Genomic DNA, 24,974 nt, shown 5'->3' with positions numbered 1-24,974 from the left:
TTTTTTTGGCCAGTCCTGGGCCTTGGACTCAGGGCCTGAGCACTGTCCCTGGCTTCTTCCCGCTCAAGGCTAGCACTCTGCCACTTGAGCCACAGCGCCACTTCTGGCCGTTTTCTGTATATGTGGTGCTGGGGAATCGAACCTAGGGCCTCGTGACTAGGCTATATCCCCAGCCCCTTTTTTGATATTTTTTATATGTCATGTATGTTCTTACTATATAAGTAGTATATTGGTGATATTTTATATCTCAGTATTATTTACACTGTCTCTAATATTTTGTCCATGCAAATTATCCAGTTTTAAATTCAACTTCTTCTTATGAAAATTGAAAACCAATATAGTTATAAATTTATAAATATATTTTGGATTATCTTCAGTATCTTGTTTCCTGTGTTCTATCAAACCAATATTCATTGTCATTTATATTATTCTTGCAATGGAATCTCAGCACGTTTACTTTTGAAATATGAGTGCGACACTCCTACTGACATTTTAAGTCATTTTGTCATATACACATATTTTTTGTGGCTGATTGTTTCACTCCAGTGCTCTCCTGAAATCTCTTGGAATCCACTACAGGCCAGATAGAGTGTTTCCTCTTCAGGAAAGCTTGACTCGTCCAGAGGCAGTACACCCACTACATATATGTTGGGGCTTTTCATGGTATCTTTTGAACAACGTTGAGATCATGCCAGTGGTGTAAGTCAGGGATTCCAGAAAGAACTAATAAAATTCATGAAGTGTGCCTCCCAAGATCTGAGAAGACAGGAGAACATGCCAAGCAATAAACCAATGAAAGATAACTGCCCTCTATAATAGGGCAGGGCCTTTAATGTACTACTTTCCTAGTTATTTAAGGAGCTCTTCCTTCCTATCAACCTACCTAACTATATTTTAGCCAAGTAAGAGATTCTATTTACAGACTAAAATTCTTTCAACTTTAATTTCCTGAATGACTACTTTAGAATCAGATAAAATAGAGAACAAATCGGCATAAAATAATCAAAGTGCTAAATAAAATAAGATCAGAAAATATTATCCAAATAGTTACAAGTGTATAAAGAATACAAATATGATTTCTCAGAATTATTTATATATATACATATATATACACATGTATACTTGGGATAAGATAAAACTAAATAATTAATAACTAAGGGCAAGGAGTAATGGCACACATGTATAATCTCAACTACTTGGTAAAAAAGCACAGGAAGATTTAGTACAAGGCCACTCAGCCAAAAGTACAAAGTACAAAACTCTATCTAGGAAGTAAGTTATAAGCAAAAAACAACAATAACAAAAACCTGAGAGTCTGATGCAATTGTGAGACCCTATGTTGGATTCCAAGTACAAAATAATGATTAAAGTAAGAATTATAGAAGAAGATTTAAGAATAGTTCAATATTGACCCTACTGATACACAAAGATAAACTAATGAAGTCTTTGTACATTTGTGAAGCATGTACTATTTATTGGGTTTGCACTCACATGTCCACCATAAGCACAATTCATTCACATGCAGATTATATATTTTTAAATGAGCTCTTCTAGGGCTCTTTGAGTGCCCTCTTCAATTGCTACATTGTGCTTGCATACAGATAAAACTACAAGTGCCCAGGAATAAATGTCTATTAAGACAAACATCAATAAATATTAGATGGGTTGGAGAATAATTACTGTATGTGTGGGCCACACTTGACAATGTCTTATTGAGGAAAGTTCAAAGAAAGGAGATAGAAAAATGAGATATTGGAAACTCAACACAATTAAAAGCTTATGTGTTTATATATTAAGATTTTTATGAATCAGCTAAAATGTAATAAATATGATATGAGAAGGGAAGCAAAACATGTTAATGGTTTACAAACCAAACAAACAAAAAATCTTTAAAAACTTGAGGAAAATGCCCAATCCTAAAAATAAGAAGAATGAAGCATATTAAACCTTACTTATAACAATTTTATACTTAATACTGTATTGTCAAGGTTTTAAAAACAGGATCTTTTGAACATTGCTTCTAGATCAATAAAATTATTACATATTTAACACATATACCAGGGAAGGGAAAAAAAGTAAGAATGAAAGTGAGCACATCACTACCAGCTCAATAGAACTACAAGCACTGCAAGGGAATACTATGAAAACTTTATGGCAAGAATCTCCACAATTGAGATAAATAAATTACTTGAAAATTTTATCAGCAATAGCCTTAATTGAGAAAATGAAAACATGTTGAGTAGATTTGGTTAAGCAATGAAATTGAAATAACTTTTTTTTCACAAAAATAAATACTGGAAATATTTGAATACACACACACATATGAATCACTTTACTAGTGAATTTTTCAGAATATTTAACAATCACATAACAGATCTTCCTGATCCATTCATTATTGCAGGGGACCTCTACTGGTTTGAAATTTGTTGGTGGTACATCCATACAGTTGAGAATGCAGGTGTGTTTCTTGTATAGTATGTCCAAGAATGATATGGCCTACATATAAAGTATAACTATTTCAAGTTTTATTGAGGAACAACGGTATTGATTTCCATAGTCATTGCACTAATTTACATTTTCCACCCACAATGTGTGAAGATTCCTTTTCCCTTCATCTTTTCCAGCATTTGTTGTTGTTTGTTTTCTTGAGGTTTGGCATTCTGACTGAGATGAGACAGACTATTAGAGAGGTTTATATTTGTATTTTCTTTATGGATTAGGATGTTGAACATTTCCTTGTATTTTTATTTGCAATCTGTTTTCCTGCAAACAATCTGATCAGCTAGGGTGTCCAATCAACACTGAATATATTAAGGAAATATGGAACATCTATGTCATGGAAAACTACTTACCCATAAAAGAGAAACAAAATCATGTCATTAGTAGACAATGGATGGAACTGGAAATTACCATGTTGAGCGAGATTAAGTCAAGATCCAAAAATCAAATCCTACATGTTCTCCTTCATTTATGGAACTTAGACAAGAAACACAAATGGTATAAATAGTAGTAGTATTAATGACGATGATGATGATGATGATGATGATGATGATGATGATGAAAATAATGTAATATGAAGGTAAAGTGAAACTGTTAAATGGAGGGAGGCAACAGTGGGAAGAGAGAGAGAGAGAGAGAGAGAGAAAAAGAAAGGATAAAAAAAGATGATGAGGATTACAATATGCCTAGACCACAGACAAATAATTACAGAATAATGAACTTCCACAAAGGGATAGTGGGATGGGAATGTAAAGCAGTTGAAATTGTTTAATGTGCACTGCATCACATATATTGGTATAACAAGTATGACATATATTATTAATATAAGATAATATAAGTAAAAAAGAAAAAAATAATGAAAAGACAAGAATCATTCTCAAACCCTCTACAATAGATTTTAAATTTCCTTTCCAATAAATCTATGAAGTCAGTAGTAGAATGATACTAAAAGCAAAGAAAATTGTATGGAAAAGGAAACCACAGGTAAGTAACATCTTTCAGTATAGACAAACAGTCTTTGCTATTTTTTAAAGAAATGCAGCAATATAAAAGATATGCATTATGATCAAAGAGGATTTATTCTAGTAATGCAAGATTAATTCAACATATGGGAAATATTTAATACAATACATCATACTTACAGAATATAGACTAACATTTACATGATCACCTAAGTGGAGAGAAGAAAACATTTGCCAAACTAATGGAGCCTCTCAACAAAGGAGAAATAGACAGAAAGTTACTCAACATGATGTATAATTCTAAAAACCTTCCAATAGGATGGTAAATAAAGAAAATCTGAATGGTTCCTCTGCAATAAAAGCAATGAGTCAAGAATGTTCACAATTACCACTTCTCTTCAACGTTAAGCTACAGATTCTAACCAATGAATTCTGAAGACAAAATTACATGAAAGGTATTTACAACATAAGAGTCAAATTATATTTATCCACTCCTGGTATAATATTGTTTCTTGGAACCTCTAGGCAATCCTCAAAACAAACAGCATCCCAGACAACCAAATCATAGCACTAGAACTAAAGAAAAAGTTTAACAAGGATACATAATTCATAATGCACCAATTGTATTTTAATAGTCAGTGATAAATAAATAGATCAAAAGCAATTTCATTCCCACCTAAATCAAACAGGTTGAAAGGTTTAAGAATAATCTTTAGAAAGATTGGAGCAAGACTAAAACATTAAAACTGCAAGTGTGACAAAAGTACTCATTAATTAACATATATAAATGTAACCTCTCTGTATATCAGTTTGAAAATAAAATAAAATTAAAAAATGCAAAATATAAGTAACTGAAATTGAAATCTGTTTCAATAAAGTAACATTCCATGTTCATGGATTGGAAAAGTCATTATCACTTATGACTAAAATGGTGAATTATTCTAAAGATTCAACAATCATTGTTAATGATAAATATGATAATGGACCCTGCTTAAATATGCCCTTGTCAGATTACAAATTTAATTTAAAAAAATACAAATACGCTATTTCTAAGTAGGAAGATGTAAATTAAACTGAGATGCTATTTCACAGTCATTAGAATAATTATAACAAAAAGTTAGGCAAACAATGACTATGTGTAGAAAATATAAATGTTAGATGCTCCTGACAGGAATACAAAATATCAAGGACAGCTGGATCTGGTAGCATGTGGCCTTAATTGCAGTTCCCAGGAGGTAGGATTAAAGGACCAACGGGGACAAAAGCTAGTGAGATCATATTTTAAAAATAAAGTGAAAGCAAAATGAGTAGATGACTTTGCTCAAGTTGTTGAACACTGGCCTAGCAAATAAAGTGATCTGATTTCAATCAATTAATTTTTTTGTTTATTTATTTTTCAATCCCCTTATTCACTTGAAAAAAAACAACTACAATCACTACCTAACGTAGTAACTATAACCCCAGTGTACATCACCTTGACAATAAAATTAAATTAATAATAATAAATACAGTAAGAACTGTTTGGGAAATAATTTTGAAAATTCCTAAATTATGTAATTATAGACGTCAGTTTTATTATCAGGTATTTATTTGTCCAAGAAAATAAAAATCTGTGTCTTTTAAGAAAGAACTATACTCATTGTGTGTGTGTGTGTATACAAATACATATAACACTGTTATTTATAATACTCTGATGTTGAAAATAGCACCATTAACAGGATGACAGTTAAAGCAAATGTGATATATGCATGCAATAGAAATCTAGATAGTAATGCCAAGGTAGAGAATAATAAAAACACTCCAGTGTGTGAGCTACCTCAAAACACTTAGCAAGTCTGGGACTGGCAAATTTTGTCTCTGAAATGCTATATAATTTAAAAATAGGCTTGTGTGGTGATACAGCATTTGCTTCACCTATGCAAAGTCCTGCCCCCTCTCCCCAGCCACTGCCTGAGCACTGCAAAAAAGATAGTAAAAAAATTTCAAATGGGGAGATAACAGGCAGAAATCATGATCATCCACGAGTTTCATCTTGCAGAGATCCAGGCCAAGTGAACAAAGCCAGAAGACAAAGAACACCTCTTGTATGATTTCCTGTGTAGGAACTTCAGAAAGTGTGAAACTGAAAGCAGAGTTTAACAATCTAAGGCACTTAATGGATGTGTTCAAAGTGATGAAAATACTGGAACTAAACTTAGATTTTGCTGAAGGCTCCCAGATAAGAAAATATTAAACTATTTTCATTTGTAAATTTAAAATAGATTGGGTTCATGATATACAAATTATATTAGCCAATTGTGCTTATAAAATACCTAAGTAAATATAACAAACTGTTTGCAATTGTTAAATATGTGTAAAAGATATATGGGTGTAATATCGTTTAGTTTACTCTTCCACGTTATTAAAATAATTCATAATTAAAATGTGAAAAGTAATTATGTTAGGTTTTCATCACTCATTTTGAATACAAATAGAAGAACATTCAGAGAAGTTACATTACTTATTTGGAATTACATAACTAATTAATATTGTGACAAGACTCCTACTTAGTCCTCCTTGTGTTCACTTCTTTGCAATGAAGTTCATTTTTTTTATTCGTATTGATTAGAAAAAAGGTTGTTTTCTGTTTCTTTTCCCAATTTCTCCATGTGGAATTTATCCATAGTAAGTAACAGCAAGAATAAGAGTAAGCTCTGAGATTAGAAATATAAATTCAAATGTTAGATGTGAAAAGGTGTGTTGGCCTGTCATTATTTTTGTGTGTGTGGCCAACAAGTTTGAAATATTGGAGTATTAGAACTGTTGGAAGAAAATCATCTGAATAGAATTATAATTTTTTATGGTAGGAGAATCTTTTTCTGAGAGTATTGATGCATTGTTCCAGTTTCACAGAGGTTCCTATCTTTCGTTAAGCATGTATAATCTTCAAGAATACAGTATAGAAGTTGTTGTCAAAAAATGTTTAACTTTCTTCAGTATATCACTGTGTTATTTGTGTGCATGTGATTGTTTTATATGTTAAATAGCATTGCCAAATTTACCACCTACTAGAAAGAGAAACACTTTATTCATCCTTGTTTTCACATGCTTTCAAAATGACAGAATTATTCAAATGTTAGATGTATGCCAGAATGATTAAAAAATGATGGAAAGTTCAATAACCATGGTGGTTGTTTATTATTATTTGTATTGATTGCATTCCATTTGAATGTTTGCCTTTGACATTTCTTTAGATTCACAAAAGTCATCAACATAATTTCATTCTGTATTGATCTATATAGGGTGTTTGTTTGCTCACAGTTCTAATAACTTAACTTCATTTCTCATGAACGGTAGCACGAACCATTAGAATGGTAATCTGTATCCCCCAAATTTTGTGTCCAAATCACTATTTTACTGTTTTGCAATATGTCTGTTTGTAAGGATTCCATGTGTGTATTTGTCTCTGAAAAGGAAAGAGGAAAGGGTAGCAAAAATATGAATCACATTTTGTAGAAATCAGCAATTATTTATTCCATGAACTCATTGCAGAGGTATGCAAAGGGAATAAACTTGGAGGAATATTTAGAACATTTTCCCTTTCTATACTTTCATCTTTAACAAGAAACAAAACTTGAAAATAGAATAAGACAAAATGATAATACTAACATCAAATAAAAAACATCATAGAAATGTGTGTAGGTGATTAAGAGAAAGTATTTTAAATGTTAGAAGAAAGCCAAGCTCCTTTAGTAGCAAGCTGAGTTAATTAGGATACAATGGAACTATCCGTGCTATTCTCTTAGTTTGGATTTGAAGTTATTACTGGAGATTAGTCAGTGTACTACAAAGGCAGCTAAGTTTCATGTGGGTTGTTTCACTTCTCTCTTTAAGCCGTGTATATAAAATATCTGCATATTAGATGAGTCATACAGGCTTTAAATAGCTTTTTTTTAGTGAGAATACTTAGTAGCATGGAGAGCTGAATCTTCATGAGTTAGACTCCCATCCTAACAATGCTTTTTTAAAGCAACAAGGGATTAATTCTGCTCCTCTACCCACTATGGGCAATCGAACAACTCTCTTTTATAAGAGACAGTTTTAACATATATTGTCGGTTTTACTCACAGTGGTCTGAATAAAAAAGAATGTAAGAAAAATTAACATTTTTTTTGTTTTCTGGCCAATTTTAACTATGTACACAAAATAAATAATATGAATTCTAAACAGTAAAATAAAGCTGGTTTTGAATGATTTTGGAAAAGATACCACTGCCAAATACCAATTTACAAATTTAGGAGATTGTTTCAAGTTAGACATTTCTTTCTTCCTTGGGGGAGGAGCATGAGGAAGACAGGAAGAGCACCTCTAGATAAAGATAATGAAAAGGGTGGTAGACAATGCTCCTAGCCACAGTGAAACCAACAGTTGTGTAGTCTGGCATTTGTGTCAACTCTTTTGCATATAATGCATACAATTTCATTATATCTTCTTTTTCAACAGTCTTTATTTTAATATTAGCTAACTTTTTTGTTCTTTCAGTTCTAGATTTGAATTCAGAAAACTGAACTTGCTAGGCAGGCTTTCTGCTACTTGTGCTATATCTCCATCTTTTTTTTCACCTTAGTTTTTCTCTAAGGTACAAAATACCTTCTCTCTATGGCTTCCCACAAACCAAGTTCTCTATATAGAATAGGTACGTTTTGGAGCCTTTTAAGTACAAGTCATTTACTTCTTTCAATGACTCGTGATTATACAGATTTTTCTTGACCTCCTATTTATTTGAGTCCCTATATATCTATTGATAGCTGAAAAGGTCTTATGATAAAAAGCATTTAACATACTGACTACTGAAGAGCATTGCTCAGCAGCACAGTATACTTTAGATTTTTAGTTGTTTCCCCTTTTGATCTGTGGCTAATTGGGATATGTGGCTCTCTACTTCTGCCTAGCATCACTAGTAACCTAGCCTGGAATGTGATTATCATGCAAAATATGAAGTACTGCTTCTACTCAATACATATCACCTTTGCATTAAAATAAAGTCTAAAGGCTTTAAGCCACACTTTGAAAGTTGGAGAACACTGGTCTGTTATTCTAACTTTAGATAGTAAAATAAGTAAAAATAAACACACCAAGATCCTATTAATCTTAAGAAACACTGACAATATGAGCCTGAGCATTGTCATTTAACTTTATAGGAAACTGAAATCCTGTTACAATAAAAGGTATTCTTGAAAAAAATTCCATCATCAGCTCTGAAGGCAATATATAAAGAACCTCTCTATTTGGAATGATATAAGAATTTTATGGGATGGGCATATTTACTCAGGTTTAGAGTTGGTTAATTTTTTTTAATGTGAAATTCCTACAGTTGTATAAAGCCTGTTTGGCTTCTTTGCAGAACTGGGGATTGAACACAGGATCTACCACTTGCTAAGGCTAGTGATCTATTGAGGGAGCTAGTCCACCAGTGCTGTCATTTTTAATCTTTTCAGATAAAGTCTCTTGGTTTGTCAAGGCCAGCCTTGACCTGCAAGTCTCCAAACCCCTAAATCCTTCAGAGTTATTGAGAATATAAGCATGAACCACCATGCCTAGATTGTTTTTGAAATATGCTCTCATGAGCTTTTACCTGGGCTGGCTTGAACCTCCCCTGTACTGCCTTTGGGGTGGCCCACACTACAGATGATCACCACCAAGCTTAACTGCCTCTTGTATATTTTATAAACAAAAATAGCATCATTTTGTCATTCTTCTGATGCTGACAAACATGACTTAATTTCTGCTAAAGCATCCTCCACCACACTGTCCTTTTTCCTCCAACGCCCAACACACATAATCTCTCTGTGGCATTATCTCTGCTTCTCTCCTGTGATCCCCTTTCTTTGTGTATGTTAAAATATGTGAGGACCTCTCTGTTGGATTCTCTCATGCCAATTCATTTGGGAGACTGGAAGAGAATCTCACTTCACCCCAATCAGCAAAACTTTATCCTGAAATATGTCATTTAAGTGAATGCAAGGAGACCAATGAGAGAGACATTCTCCACCCCAGATCTGAAGGTTACCCTGGCCCTGCCTTCAAATCAGCAGGATAGCTAGTAAGTATATACAACTCCAGATATTTTTACTTCTGGCTAATCAGGAAAGAAGCTTGCATAATGAGGGAAGATGAATGCAGATCTGGAGCTAAGCCTTCATGGACATTGAGCTCCCTACACTGGTCAACGAGACAGTGAAAGTCTTCAAGGGTGATAGGGTCAATACTTACTGCTAATCTCTGCAGCCCTCTGCATCTGGCCCAAATTCATCATATGATATAAACACCATTATTTATTACAAATTGTTTAGCCGTTCTACAACATGATCTTCCAGTATTTGACTCTGTGACCTATTTCTAAAGGGACTCTTATGGGTTGACCCCATGCTGTGGGCAGAGTACAAGTTTGCCCTTTATTGGTTAAACTTACTTCAGTCATTAACCTTTTGCATAAACCTTTGATCACCCCCTACCACTGGTTTCAGCATCAGATACAGAAATAATTGACCTCTTTTCCAGAATCATCCTAATAAGAAACCCTGCTGTAAAGCCTTCTTGTAAACAGTCTCTTCAATTGGAGATAAAGTATCCTGGTCATGGTGTGGTGTTAATACCGTTCACACTAAAGGTAAATGCAAGTTCTCCAAACTGCCCAGATACTCAGTAAATTATTCCACATTTTTCTCTGATGAGAGTAATAACTCCACATTTGGAAGTCTATGCCTTATTTTCTTTTCTGAACTGGGTTTTCTTACCGTGTTTTCTATAATAAAACAGGGAGATCATAATTTACAATAAACAATGTTATCATTTGTAGTTAGCATTCTGGATTAAAAGAACAAAATTATCTCATTTTCAGGAAACAAAAGGATCTGGAGATCATTATGTTACGCAAAATAAACCAGACTCAGAAAAAGAAATACCACATTTTCTCTCACATCAGAAATTCAGATCTAAGCAAACAGATAAGCAATGATAGGTACATAGAAAGGAGGATTTTTAAAGTGGGGTATGAGCCACTATAAATGGCAGAGTGAAGAGAGTAAAGCAAGGGTGTTTTGAATCTGCATAAACTTCAAATCACATGTAGTTTGGTGGCTTCATTTTTCAAATTTGGAAGATCAGCAGCACCATTTGATTTTCTAAATATAAAGGTAAGAGTAACAGCACCTGTAAATTCAGTAGAATTCAGTAGAATGTACTCTAAAGCCAGCTCCAGGACAAGTAAAATGGAAGGGTTGGGAATGTCTTTGTATTTTGAAACCTGTTTTGACAGTGAAAGTTAACTAGCTTTTAGTACCATGGTATTTCATTTTTTCTGTACTTCAGCTATCTTCAAACAAACTTTCCACTGTATATACTTGATAAAATCATGATTAGGTACAAAGTTATTTGATTTTTTATGTAACGACATGGTGTAGATATATGTGAATATGAAGACTATCGGTTTTTCTGCATTTCTGGTAACAATGAAGAATTTATTAAGAAGAACATATTTCATAAACCTAGAAATTACTGTCTCTGTTTTCTTCCTCTTTGTCTTTTTCAAAGAAAAATTGGTGACACTGAGGTTTGAAATCAGGATCTATCATTCACTTTTGCTTCCTTGCTTAGCTGGTGCTCTGCCACTTGATCTATGGCTCCAGCTGAATTTTTGCTGGTTATTTTGAAAATCAAGTCTTACAGACCTTGTCTAGGCTGTTGTCAATTTTAAGTACTCAGGATTGCAGTCTCTTGATAAGATATGATTGCAGGAATAAGCCCCCCAGTGCCTGGCTTCCTTTCTTTTTTTTTTTTTTCTGCTTTCTGTACATTCGACACAACCAATTTTGATTTTAAAATCATGCTTTTCCCTTATATACGTTCTTGAGTTAATCTTGGTAATGACCACATGTAGATTGGGCTCTATGGCACACAGAGATACTTCTTGCTTTCTCTGGGGCTCTATAAACCATCTGGCATAACTGAATTAGGAAGCCAGAATCTCATCTTTAAGGGCACTTTGGGGTGGATGGTGCTCTGGAGCTATGTAAGCCATTCTTCTTGGGTTGGGATAGGCTTTCTGAACCTGTTCCCATTTAATTGTGGGTTGATAGTGCCATTAAAGAGTTTAGGAAATTAGAAGTAAAAGAAGCTTAGAAAGTAACTTGGAGATTTTTGTTATACTATTTTCATCATCTAGAGACTGTTAACTCCAGCTGGTAAAAAGGACTTATTGGTTCATCTGTTGATCCCACATAGAGGGTAAAGTTTAATTTCATTTTGTGTACTAGAAGAAAGAAAACCTTCTGTTAATAAGATATTATTTTCATTTCTTATTTGCTATTGCGGACCAGTTTTTTACTTTTTATATCTTCTTCTGAGTCACATGTATCTCGTGGGCCATGGGTTTCTAGTTGTCCTTCTTATTGCATTTAGTTCACTGTTAGCCCCTAGCCATCCTCAAATCTCTCTGAGAAAGCCCCATGACCTATGTGCATCTTCCTTGGGCCTTCACTAATGGGTTCTATCATGTGGATGAATGCTTCTTGTTCATCCTTCAGTGGTAGCATGGTTATATGTTGATAAAATAATTTCTCTAACTTTATTGTCCTACTTTATTAGGCTTTAGGGAATCCCATTCTCTACTGATATTATCTTCAGTGGTTTAAACACAATATTGCCTGTGTAACTACAGGGAGAAGCATACTCTGGGCAAGGTGGTCAGGGAAGGTTTTCTGTATAAAATGACACCCAAGCTGAGGCCTAAACGTTGAGAAGCAGTCATAGGTATATAAACTCTTGGAACAAAGATCCAGGGAGAGAAAAGTCAAATCTGTTGAGGCAGTAAAAGCATCTCAAACTAAATGTAAAGCAAGGGGCTGGGTAATAGTACTCTATAGGGTAGGAGTTAGGCCTCGGGGCAGCAGGCCTCGGTAAGTAGTTTGGATTTTATTCTAGGTGCATGGGGAGACTGGTGGAGAGTTTTAAGCAGTGACATGATTTGAATTAAAGGATCACTTATGTTACTAGTGGAGAATGGTTGGCAAACGGATGGGAGAAAAGCAGAACCAGTTAGAAACGTGAAGCAAAAGTGCACGTAAGGCACAATGATGGCTTGGTTGAAAATGGACAGATTCAGCAAATATTTGGAAGAGGAGTTTTCTGGACCCTTCTAATGGATTTGTTGCACTTCAATAAAACAAGTGAGTTACATCCTAGTGGAATTAGTCGTTTAAGTGTAGAGTCTTTAAACCTGAACAGCTTTAATTCAAATGAATGCATCGTTAATGGTGCAATTCTATTTAGGGGCGTATTAGGGCAGGTGTCCTTTATAATCCTTCAAATAACAACCATAGGTGGACCAATTGCACTATTTAATGCTCAGTAAGTCACTTAACCAAATCCAGACTTTTTCTCATCTGCATGACAAACAAAGGCTAATTACGCTTGCCGGGTGACTGCGATTTACTGAGAAATAAATAACAAAAAGCTCAATTAAAAACAATACAGGAGTGTGGGGGGCAGGGAAATAAAGAAGAATGTAATACATTAGAAATAATGTTTTGTTCCTTTTCCTACACCATGTTATTGCATTTGATTTAGGCCATAGAGGAAGACCATGTTCTTTGAGCCCTGCTGTCTACCAACAATCCCATAGATGGATTTGGTTGGAAGACACCTTGCCCAAGTCAGAAGCAACTATGTTAACTTCAGTTGACCTTCTGATCACTTTCAAAACAACCACAATAACAACAGTAGTCACAGTGGCAGCAGCTATAAAAGCCCCTGGCCTGACTCTCCCACCCTTTTATTTTATTCCCCCTCCTATGGCAGTGAACACAAAGGACAAATCTGTCATTAACTATTTGCAAATGATCACTTACTCACTGCAGCTGTTTGCTCACCCGATAGCCATGCCAAGCACAGCTGCTCAGAGGCAGCAGCCCAGTTTGGCTGGGCTGTTCCCCACCCACTTCCGACTGCCCCCAAACTGCCTCAGGAAGAATAGTACAGAGAGAACCTCAAACCAGCCATATAAAATCTGCTTTGTCCACCTCAAAGGATCCCCACGTTTCTACATCCCCAGGCCATTTTGGACCACATGGGGAGACTGGCTAAGCAGTACTTGACCAGCAACTTTCCTTCCTGCTGCTGGTTCTGTGGATGAAGGGTAATAACTATGCAGAGGTTTTTGGCCAGTTTCGAAGAGAGAGAGTCTAACTGCTACCGGGATCTCTGTTCACATTTTTTAAAAAGCAAGCAGCAGCTTTGTGTGTGTGTGTGCTTTCACTTATTAATTTTTGCCAGCTTCTAAAGGTCAACGACCTGGCAAGCCGAGATTCACAAATAACAGGTGCAGAGACTCTCCCGTCTGCCTCCATGGGACATCGCTCTGTCACTTTTATTTACTGAATCAATCCACCAGTGTCCAGCAGGAGAACAACAGCTAAATGGCCATTAATTGTGGGCTGATGTGCAGATGAAACAAATCTCCAAAGGGACTGTAAACCTTTGTTCCTTCCCTTCCTCCTGTTATGGCTATGGGATTAGCAGTAAATCATTCAGCTGCTGCATCTTATTATAAATTTACCATTAGGGTTATCCCAGGCAAGTTAGTAGTACCCTCTGTTTCTTCTCCCCCATTACTTCTTCCCTTGTTTTCTTTCCTTCCTTCCTTTCTCCCTCTCTTTTTTTTCTATTTGTGTGTCTACCTCATTCTTCCTTTCACCTTTTTCCATCTGTATTTTTCTATTTTACCTATATATGTTCATTCCCGAAGATATTGGCATTTTTTTAGTTACTTCCTGTCCTAGAGAGTACTATTTTCAATCTATGCCATTGTCTTTGCCCTTCTCTCCCACAGTATGCCTACAGCTGGAAATTACTATGAAAGATGAGGATAACAACAAGTACAATAAAATGAAGACAAAGTTCTCTTCAAAAAGAATACTTCTTCTCCTCCTCCTTTCTGTCATTATTCTCAGGAAAAACTCTTTTACTCTTCAGATTCAAAAAAGGAGCTTAATTAAAGTGTAAAAGGGAATTTGAAAATAAATAATAGACAAAGAAGAAGTACATTGGATCTGAATTAGGTCAAAGAGTCTGGGGAATGCAATGGAAGTCTTTTGCATTATCTTGAGCACTGACTTGGCCCCAGGTGATCACTCATTGGTCCAGTTTGATTTGACCAGCATGACAGAGGCAGCCCTACAGCTACATAATGAATCTCCCTCCATATTGTTCTTTATTATGAACCCAATCCATAAAAGAATTCATTACATTTATGTTTTTTTCTATTAACCACAATCTTTTGTTTTGAATTCATGCGTGTTTTGTGTTGCTTAGTCACCTATACTTAACCATATAGAATTCTTTTTCTGGGGCCATCAAAGGACTGTTGATGGGTTGAATTCATGACAGAAAAATGATTAGGAAAAGCCCCAGAGAAAAAATTTGCTTAGCCAAAAAATGTTGAAGAAAATGAGGGGTAAGGTTAATAAAGGCAATACCCTAAAGTTTATACCAGACTTAAAGACTAGGGAATAAAGTGCTACTAACCCCATCTAAGGAGAGGAGACTTTAAAAAAGTTACCAGTTCAGTAATTCAATTCCAAGGTGGACAGAAGCCTGTCAACGATGAGTTATTTGTGCCAAGCCTTGGTGCAAGTGCATGGCATATTACAATGTGTAACACACCAGAGGCAGCTAAACTAACTTACAGAATTGTAGTAAAATATTGATAGCGAGGAATATTCACAGATGGGATTTCCTGGTTATTCACAATTCCAGGGTAACTGAAGAATAACCAGATTTTAAAAATTCATATTGGAAATGTATATTTAATGTTGTTTCCTTAATAATGTTTATAAAATGTGTTGGAGAAGAAACACAATGTGGTTTTTAAGAATATAGTCTCTAAATCTAAACAACCAGAGGTTATGTCCCCTATGTATTTGTATTTGCACCCTGTACATTTTGAACTTTTAATTTATGAAATAAATTGTATGAATTTGATTTCTGGATTTTCAATCATAAACATAAAATGACAATAATGTAGCCTCCATCAGACTAAGATTTTAGTGATAAAATTCTGATTCTACAAAGGGCTAAGAGGTACAAAATGACATGAGACAAAATAATTGGATTTGACTTATAGGACAGGGACAGGTAGTTCACAATATTTTCCTGATCACGGGGAACTTTGGCCCACTTTTCTCTAATCTCTATATAGTTAGGAAAGTTGCAGCTTGTTGAGGATCCAGAGATAATTGTTCTTGTTGTGAAAAATATCTTAATTCTCCTGTTAAAGCTTTTGATTACTGTGATGTCAAAAATGTTGTAAACAAAAGAGTTAAGGAGTTATTCATGATGACATTTTTTTTACTCTAGCACCTATATGAAGAATATAATTACAGTAATAGCCCCTATACTAGGATAGTTTTGTAGCTCAGAACTGGTATTAAATGTTAGTTCTAAGTAGAGTATGTAAGCCTTTCTGAAAGCCAGTCATAGAATGATATGCTGGGAGAAGTAGCTATGAACACATGTTCAACATTCAAGGCCTATTCCAATTTGATTTCCATGAAAAGCGCTTAGGCCTTTGAACTTGTTACGTGTGGAATAAAGCTGGATTCTGATCAGTGTTGATTTATATTTGATCCCCACTTGGATATTTATGAAGTTGAATACATTTCTGGTATATATAATTATCGGAAAACTAAGGCTTGAAGAACCCATTTGGGACTGATAGAAAATTAAGTATAGAGAACAGAGAATACATTGGAAAAACTTATGCTAATTATGTTTGCTCTGCAATGAATACATCTCACTTCACATTTAATACATATATAAAATGGTCCCTCAGCTTCCTTGGTGATAATGCAGATTCATTTTATGTAACAAAATATGCAAGAAGACAGGCCAACACCTTAGTTTAAAAAAAGTCCCTCATTTTGCTTCATGCAAGAATCATCTGTATTCAACTTTGCATAGAATATTGTTGAATAATCAATATTTATTGATTGAACTATCAGTTTGTTCAATAGTTCATTTGCTAAACAAAATCATTAAGTTCTTATCATTTTCCATATTCAATACTAGATATTGACAGATAGAGACAAGTTTCTCCCTCCTTGAAATTCATAGCTCATATCTGGGTATTAGGTGAAATGAAGATACTGGATCTAACTGGCTCCATCTTGGCCACATGGTGAATGATAGGGAATTGGGCTTAACTGGTGCCATCTTCTCTTGATGGCAGAGGCAGGGAAATTCAACCCCCAGGTGATGGGTGTGCCTGAATTCCTAGAAAGCAGGGCTGGGGACTTGGATGGTTAATTACTGGACCTGGCAGCCTGGTGCTTTGAACTTGGGAGACTCTCCAGTTTCCTGTTACCCTGCCTCCTGATGTTGACCAATTTAGGCTCAGACCAGCTCAGGCATTATTATGCTGACCCTCATGTCTCCTGGCTCTCTTCCTGTGAATATGGCATCCCACTTCAGCTGTCCACTGGAGTCGATTTGATTTGTTAGTATTGGGTTTCTGCTCTTTTTTCCCCCTCTCATGCTCTTATAATTCAGTTTTCCAACAGTGTTAAGTGCATTCAAGGGGCTGCAGGTCTTTGTGACAAAAGTCCATTTGTGGTCTCTGGTTTTCCAATAAAGACTTCCTATTCAACCTCTCAAAATATGGCATCTTTATTTATTGCGACTAAATTCCCATACAACAAACACATATAAATGTGGACGCAATCTTTGAGCTGAAAACTAAAACAACAATCTATAAGCAATGCCTAGCAATACAGGAGGGCTTGAACTTCTTAAGAACTGTGAAGCAATTCAATCTTGAACTTTTGTCTTCATTTCAACAACAACATTCAAGACATAAATTTTATCAAGTTTAACAGAGACTACTTTCCTATAGTACTTTCTTAAAAAAATAAATCACGTGGGCATTGCCATATATGTTTAATCTTCACCACTATTAAGGGACTAGACATGAATATTGTTTAAATCTTTGATCATTTCAGGAGGATGAGATGGAATAGGAGGAATCTTTCATGCTGGAACTTCTCATGTCATTGTCCAATACATAACAAATCTGTCGTCTTTACAGAAAATGCTCCCTTGCCTTTTAAATATTCAGCCCTAAGGAACTCTCCTGTGACAGGTGACCTGGAAGTTAGATAAATATAGGAATTATTTAAGTATAGGAATCCTAGGTCTTACTGCTTTGCAATGCAACCACTGCCAGAGCTAAGAAAGAAGTAGCTATTTAATTAGAGAGATTAAACCAAGAATGTACTTTATTCCTAACAAAAGAAAATCTCGGGGGACTTCTAACTGTCAATACCTGACCAAAAGGCAGGCTTTCCTTCAGAAATGACTTTCCCACATGCCTGGATATAGACACTCTTCTTATTGCTTTTATTCATACTTTGGAGTTACTATCTAGTATCCATGAAATAGTGGACACACTTACTTAGCAGTTCATCTCACTAATGTGATTCAAATTACAATAAAGAAACTCTAAATTGTTTAGTAGAACAACCTGTGATTAAAAAAAAGTACCTGTTAAAAGGAACCAGGGGAGAAAAGAAAGGCTACATATTTTTATAAAATTTACAGACCTCACAGAAAGCATTTGATTTGAAAAATGTATTCTTTGATTTATTGTTTATTCATCACTATGGATAAAAGTGATGTACAAATCTAATATACATAGAAATTATACATGAGAATAATATATAAAAGTTATAGTTCGATTTTGCAATGTCCACTCACAGAAGGTGGCAGAGACCCATTCATAGTTTAGATGAGGGACTACTGTTCAAGTGTTGTTGTTTTTTAAATAACAATTCCCAAAAATGTGGTTTCAGGCTCATAGAGGAGCTCTATGTTTAGCCTTTTGAGGAACCTCCACACTGCTTTCCAGAGTGGTTGAAAAAATTTACACTCCCACCAAGAGTGTACCACACTAAAGCTACCAGCACATCTATGCTCATCGCAGCTCAATTTACCATTGCTAAAATAGGGAAGCAACCCAGGTGCCCCACTCTAGATGAATGGATCAAGAAAATGTGGTACATACACACAATGGAATTCTATGCTTCCATCGGAAAGAATGATATTGCCCCATTCTTACGGAAATGGGAAAACTTGGAAACAATCATATTAAGTAAAATGAGCCAGACTCAAAGAAATATAGACTCTATGGTTTCCCTCACTGGTAATAATTAGTACATGTCTAGGATAGACCTAGCAGAAGGTCACAATATCTCAGTAGCTAGTACATATGAACACATAAGATTATGCTAGGCAAAATGAACTCCAAGGCATGGAAAAAAGTGGTTCATCATTGTTGTTATTTTCAATGTACTATGTGAAATTATGATTTCTTTTGCCTTTCTTCATCATGATTTTACCCTGGATGTCACTCTAACTGATTTTGTTACCCTGGGTATTGTATGTACGTTTATTGGAACTAGAGAAGGGAAGGGAAATATCAAAATGGAGAGACAACGAGTGAACCAATGCAACAACAGTACTTAGAAGACAATATGCCGTAAACAAACAGCACAATTCACGAATGTCGGGAGAGTGGAGAGGAGGGAAAGTGGGGGATCAATGAGGAGGGAGGTAACAAGTTTGATAAGAAATATACTTCCTGCTTTACATATAAAACTATAACCCCTCTGTGCACTACTTTGACAATGAATGAATTAATTAATTAATTTAAAAAATAACAATGACAACATCTTAGACAATAGTCCAATGTGATGGATCCTATCACATTTCTTTGTTAGCACTGTAAATGAGATCTTTAAGGTGAACGGAATTTCAGAAGTACCCAGATGGCCTGAATGAAACTCAAATATGATTGCTACCAACAAGTCTTTCACTGACACAATTTTTTTTTCCTAGTCCTTGTAATCACTGAGGCTTTTATTGTATAAACTATGTAAGACTGCATTTTACTTCAATTCCAACTTCATTGCTCTATTAGATACGCTCAGGTAACTTGACCCACTCACTTTAACCGCAGCAACCATCCAAGCCTCCTGCTGTATCCAACAGTGCCATCCTGATGAAATCTTTGCACATATTTTCACTTCTGAATACTCTCAAATGGTTTGCCTTTCCATGTACTGTTCGCTTTGCTCCCAATTTCTTATTTTTCCCTTTTCCTTTTCTTTTTAATCCATCTCCAACTTAGTTTTAGAAACATATCTAACATTACTTTTGTTTTAAAGAATTTCCTCAGCTCTTTCAGGTTGATGAAAACTTTCATTCTTGCTTGAATGTGAAAATTCTGTAACAATTTAGTCCTTCATTTATTTAACAAATATGTATTGAGTAACTGTTGTGGACTTGGTGAGGTTAAACAAAAATTACTCTTAAACTACCTTGGGGACATGCAATATTACCATTGTATTTTGTCATATGAGTTCACCACAAACCAGAGATTATCTGGATGAAGGGCTTCAGTACACCATAATTAACTAGCACAGTTCTTTTGCTTTAATAAAGTGCTTGGTCATTATCAGATTAATGAATTGAATGACAGTTATATTTTCAGGAACCCTTTATTTATAATACGATAAAACAATCTGCATGCTTTGGTATCAAACTATTGTCTACTTTATGTTTCAGGGAGTTTGGCAAAATCATTAATTGATTAACTCATTAATCAAATCAATTTTGATAATCTAATCCAAAATTTTCACTTATCCTTTTATTTTCTTCATAGCATTTTTTTTGTTCTTTGTACTCCAATAAATTTCCTTAAGATTCACTTTTTCTGAACTTTCCTCTCTATCCAGGTAAATGAAATAGAAATAAGTAGCTAAAGAGAACATTTTAATAATCATATTCTCATTGTATTAGGGGACTACATGGTGTATGACTTATAGAATCAGCCATTCATATTTCACATTAGACTGGTTGGAGTTATACAATTGGAAGATTTTAGAACTGAAGAGCTCTTCAAGACTACCTGACACCTTTTCCAATACATTTTTCTTTTAAGTTTTACTCATTTACTTAAATGATAAATTGAAGTGAATTGGCCAAATCACCTCAACCACCTCTTTGTCTTATTTTTACTTATTATTTTTTTTTTTTTTGCCAGTCCTGGGACTTGGACTCGGCCTGGGCACTGTCCCTGGCTTCTTTTTGCTCAAGGCTAGCACTCTGCCACTTGAGCCACAGAGCCACTTCTGGCCATTTTCTGTATATGTGATGCTGAGGAATTGAACCCAGGGCTTCATGTATACGAGGCAGGCGCTTTTGCCACTAGGCCATATTCCCAGCCTCCTGACACCTTTTCCTTTTATTTCTTCTCCTATAAAGCTCCAGCTTCAACTTCAATGCCTTTAGAATTGGTTGCTATGATATTTAAAATATATTTGTTGTTTTTAGAGTTGCTTTTATTTTCAGATGCTCTTGTATTTATTCAGTCAATCCCCTTATAATTTTCTGGAATTAGAAAGTCATTATAATAATTATGAATTAACATACCACAAGTTGTATAATAGTTTATGAAAAAAACCTCTCACCTTAAAATAAGCACGTGGAAGAAAATTTTGAGTTGGTTTCCAGGCTTAGTTCGTGGCCTAGATTTTGTTCCTCAATGGTACAGGTTAAAGGGAGGTGTGTCATAGTTAGCAATTACAGGATCTTGGCAAATTTCTACTTGGTTGGATCACTAGAAACTTTATCTAACCCCTTTTGGGTAATTAACTTGCCTGTTGGATGTTGTCCACTGACACATTTTAATTTCCTAGTTGTCAGTTAATCAATAGTTACAGAGTGACTGCTGAGGCAGAATTCTGTTCTAGGCTCAATGGAAACATTAACCAACAGTGGCCAAGGATTTCATGTCTTTCCACCCCCTCATGCAGGGGCTAGTGTTAAAGAGAAGGAAGGACATGGGATGTGTCACTTAATTTCTCAATCTTACTGTTTTTTTTCTCATCAACTTTGTGGACAATCTCATTGAGAACAGTATGATGGCTTATGGAATACTCTGGGATTTAGGGGACAAATACTTTGTTAAATTATTCTTTACAACTATCATTGTCACATTATGGTTTTTCCATTGAAACTATATAGATATCTAATTCTATAGAGAGAATAAGTGAATGCCCATAATTCCTTCAAATATTGGACTTATCAGTCAGAAAGTATTGAACTGGATATATTATATTGTAGACTGTAGGCCAAGATTCTTTTTTTAATATATATACATATATATATATATTATTATTATCAAACTGAATTACAGAGAGGTTACATACATTGGGCATTGCATACATTTCTTGTACTGTTTGTTACCTCATCCCTCATTCCTCCCTCCCCCTTTTCCTTTTCCCTTCCCCCTCCACCATGAGTTGTTCACTTGTTCAGTTCATTTTCACCTAACAGTTTGTAAGTATTGCTTTTGTAGTTGTTTGTCTTTTTTTACCCTATGTCTCTTGATTTTGGTATTCCCTTCCAATTCCCTGGTTCTAATACTAGTATACCCAGTTTCCAATATACTCAGATAAGATACAGAGATATTGTAGGTACAAACACAGGAAGGTGATACAGGAATATCATCAATAATAGAGGCTACAGTTAAATATGGTACATTGAAAGTAGTTACAACTGTGATATACAATCGTTTCCATAACATGGAGTTCATTTCACTTAGCAACATCTTTTGTGTTCATAAGGGTAAAGCTATTGGGCTACTGTTATCCTCTGCTGTTACTGCCTAAACCTGTGCTAATTATTCCCTATGAGGGAGACATATAATCCATGTTTCTTTGGGTCTGGCTCACTTCACTTAGTATAACTTTTTCCAAGTCCTTCCATTTCCTTACAAATGGAACAATGTCATTCTTTCTGATAGAGGCATAAAATTCCATTGTGTATATGTACCACATTTTCCTGATCCACTCATCTAGTGAGGGGCATCTGGGTTGGTTCCAGATTCTAGCTATGACAAATTGTGCTGCGATGAACATTGTTGTGCTGGTGGCTTTAGTGTGATTATGTTTGTGGTCTTTTGGATAGATACCCAAAAGTGGGGCTGCTGGGTCATAGGGGCGTTCTATGTTTAGCCTTCTGAGGAATCTCCATACTGCTTGCCAGAGTGGCTGAACCAGTTTACATTCCCACCAACAATGAAGTAGGGTTCCCTTTTGGCCACATCCCATCCAACAATTGTTATTGTTAGTTTTCTTGATATATGACATTCTTACTGGGGTGAGATGGAATCTCAATGTTGTTTTGATTTGCATTTCTTTTATGGCCAGTGATGTAGAGCATTTTTTCATATGTCTCTTGGCCATTCTCATTTTCTCATCAGAGAAGTCTCTTTTTAAGTCTCTAGCACACTTGATGAGGGGGCTATTGGTTCTTTGCGGTTTTGTTTTGGATGAAGGTAATTTTTTTAGTTCTGCATATATTTTAGATATGAGGCCTTTGTCTGTTGAATGGCCAGTAAAGATCTTCTCCCAACTATGCCTACTTAATGTTTGATAAAGGAGCTAAAACAATAGTTTGGAAGAAAGATAGCCTCTTTAACAAATGGTGCTGGCAAAACTGGTTCAACACATGCAACAAACTAAAACTAGATCCTTATATATCACCCTGCACCAAAATCAATTCCAAATGGATCAAAGACCTCAAAATCAAAACAGACACCCTGAAAACCCTAAAGGAAGGAGTAGGAGAAACCCTTGGCCTCCTTGGCACAGGACGGAACTTCCCTAACAAAGACCCAGAAAGGCTACAAATCAAAGAAACGTCCGACAAGTGGGACTACATCAAACTACAGAGCTTCTGCAGGGCAAAGGACATAGCTCACAAGATAAACAGAAAGCCCATAGATTGGGAGAAGATTCCTTGATCCATACTGTATCTACAAATATTTTCATGCCTTCATTCTTTCCCAAATTATATAAAATGTATTTTGTATCCTAAAAGATTTTAGTGTAGGGAGTTCCTCATATTCACCAGAAAACAAATGCTAGATTATACAACCTGCACAAAAGTGTGACAGTCAACACATATAAAAGAATAACCCAGAACCTCATTTCCTTCTTATCATGTCCTTAACTTTTGCTCACCTAAAATACAAGATAACAAAATAAAAGTCTAGTGGATACAACAATAACAAAGCCTTGTGTTTGCCTATTATTCTGTGAGGACATATGAAAAAAATAAAAAGAGAGCTGTTGAAATTTACAAAGCAGAAACAAAATAGCCAGTCATCATTTAGTTGAATATAAATACGGATTAAGTAAAACAACGTAGATGCAAGCAAAAAAAAGGGACAGTGGGTAAAATTAGTGGCCAAATGTTATCAAAAAGCCTTGCTTTATACATTTTTAATTTTCTTATGTGTTAGATTCTCTGTGAAGAGAAGCAATATTCTTTATGGTTTGAAAAATATTTATTATTATCTTTAGTTGTACAATGGTGTTGCCATTCTACAAAGCCCATTATGAATACAAAGAGTCTTGGTCAACAGTGTTTTTATTATGTGCATATTTATGCTGTTCTGCAGCTTGATCTCCAGGCCTGGGTGCTGCCCCTGAGCTTTTATGCTCAAGTCTACCACTGTATTACTTCTGGGTTCTTGATGGTTAACTGGAGATAAGAGATTCACTGACCTTCTGCCTAGACTGGCTTTGAATGCAATCCTTAGATCTCAGCCTACTAAATAGCTAAGATTACTGGCATGAACTACCAGCATCTGGTTCTTCCATACCCTGAAAAAAAAAAAAAAAAAAGGAGGAAGGAGATGGGGGGAGGGGGAGGGATAGGGGGAGGGGTGGAGAGATTTGAGTTCATGTGCCTTGAAAGTCAAGTGAAACAGAGGTAAATTCTAGCTGAAATTCATGGAGAATAATTTGTTGTTGGCAGCATTTGACACAGGAGCCTGTGGCAATGTCTGCAGAGTTTTCTTAAGAGAAAAAATGGAAGAAAAGAGTCTTTAAAACAGTAGGTATTAAGGAAGGAAGTGGATAGCAGAAAGTGATGGAGGTCTCAAATGAGTTTGGGGATTTAGGAAGGAGTTTTAATAGACTGAATAGCAGGTCACAGGTAAGGAAGTGAAAACCTGAGCCAGAGACATCAGTAAGCCTGCACAGTGTTAGCACAAAAGCTGCCAACCTAGAGCAAACTCAAATTAAATAGTTTATTATTCCTCTGGCTGCTTCTAACCATAATAATGTGTTTCCCCTCAAGATCCAAGTATTTTGAAAATCCTTATTAGTCAATGAGACCAGTGTTTGTGCTTATCCCCTTGGCATGCTATTGTGGACAATATCGGATTCCAACCGGGTCCCTACTTTCCTAGAACAGCAAAAGAAGCTTTGGTGCTAAGGATCTCCTAGGCCATGGAGGCCCATTTTCACATAGACTAACAGGGTCACTGTGACATGGAGCTCGCCCTGTCCTTTAGCTGTCCCAGAACTCTACTTTGCCTTCCGTTCTTGGGAGTAAGAACAGCATCTC

This window comes from Perognathus longimembris, chromosome 15 (assembly GCF_023159225.1).
Source record: "Perognathus longimembris pacificus isolate PPM17 chromosome 15, ASM2315922v1, whole genome shotgun sequence".
Lineage (NCBI taxonomy): Eukaryota > Metazoa > Chordata > Mammalia > Rodentia > Heteromyidae > Perognathus > Perognathus longimembris.
The sequence above is the reverse complement of the archived record's forward strand: the minus strand, read 5'-3'. Positions refer to the sequence as shown.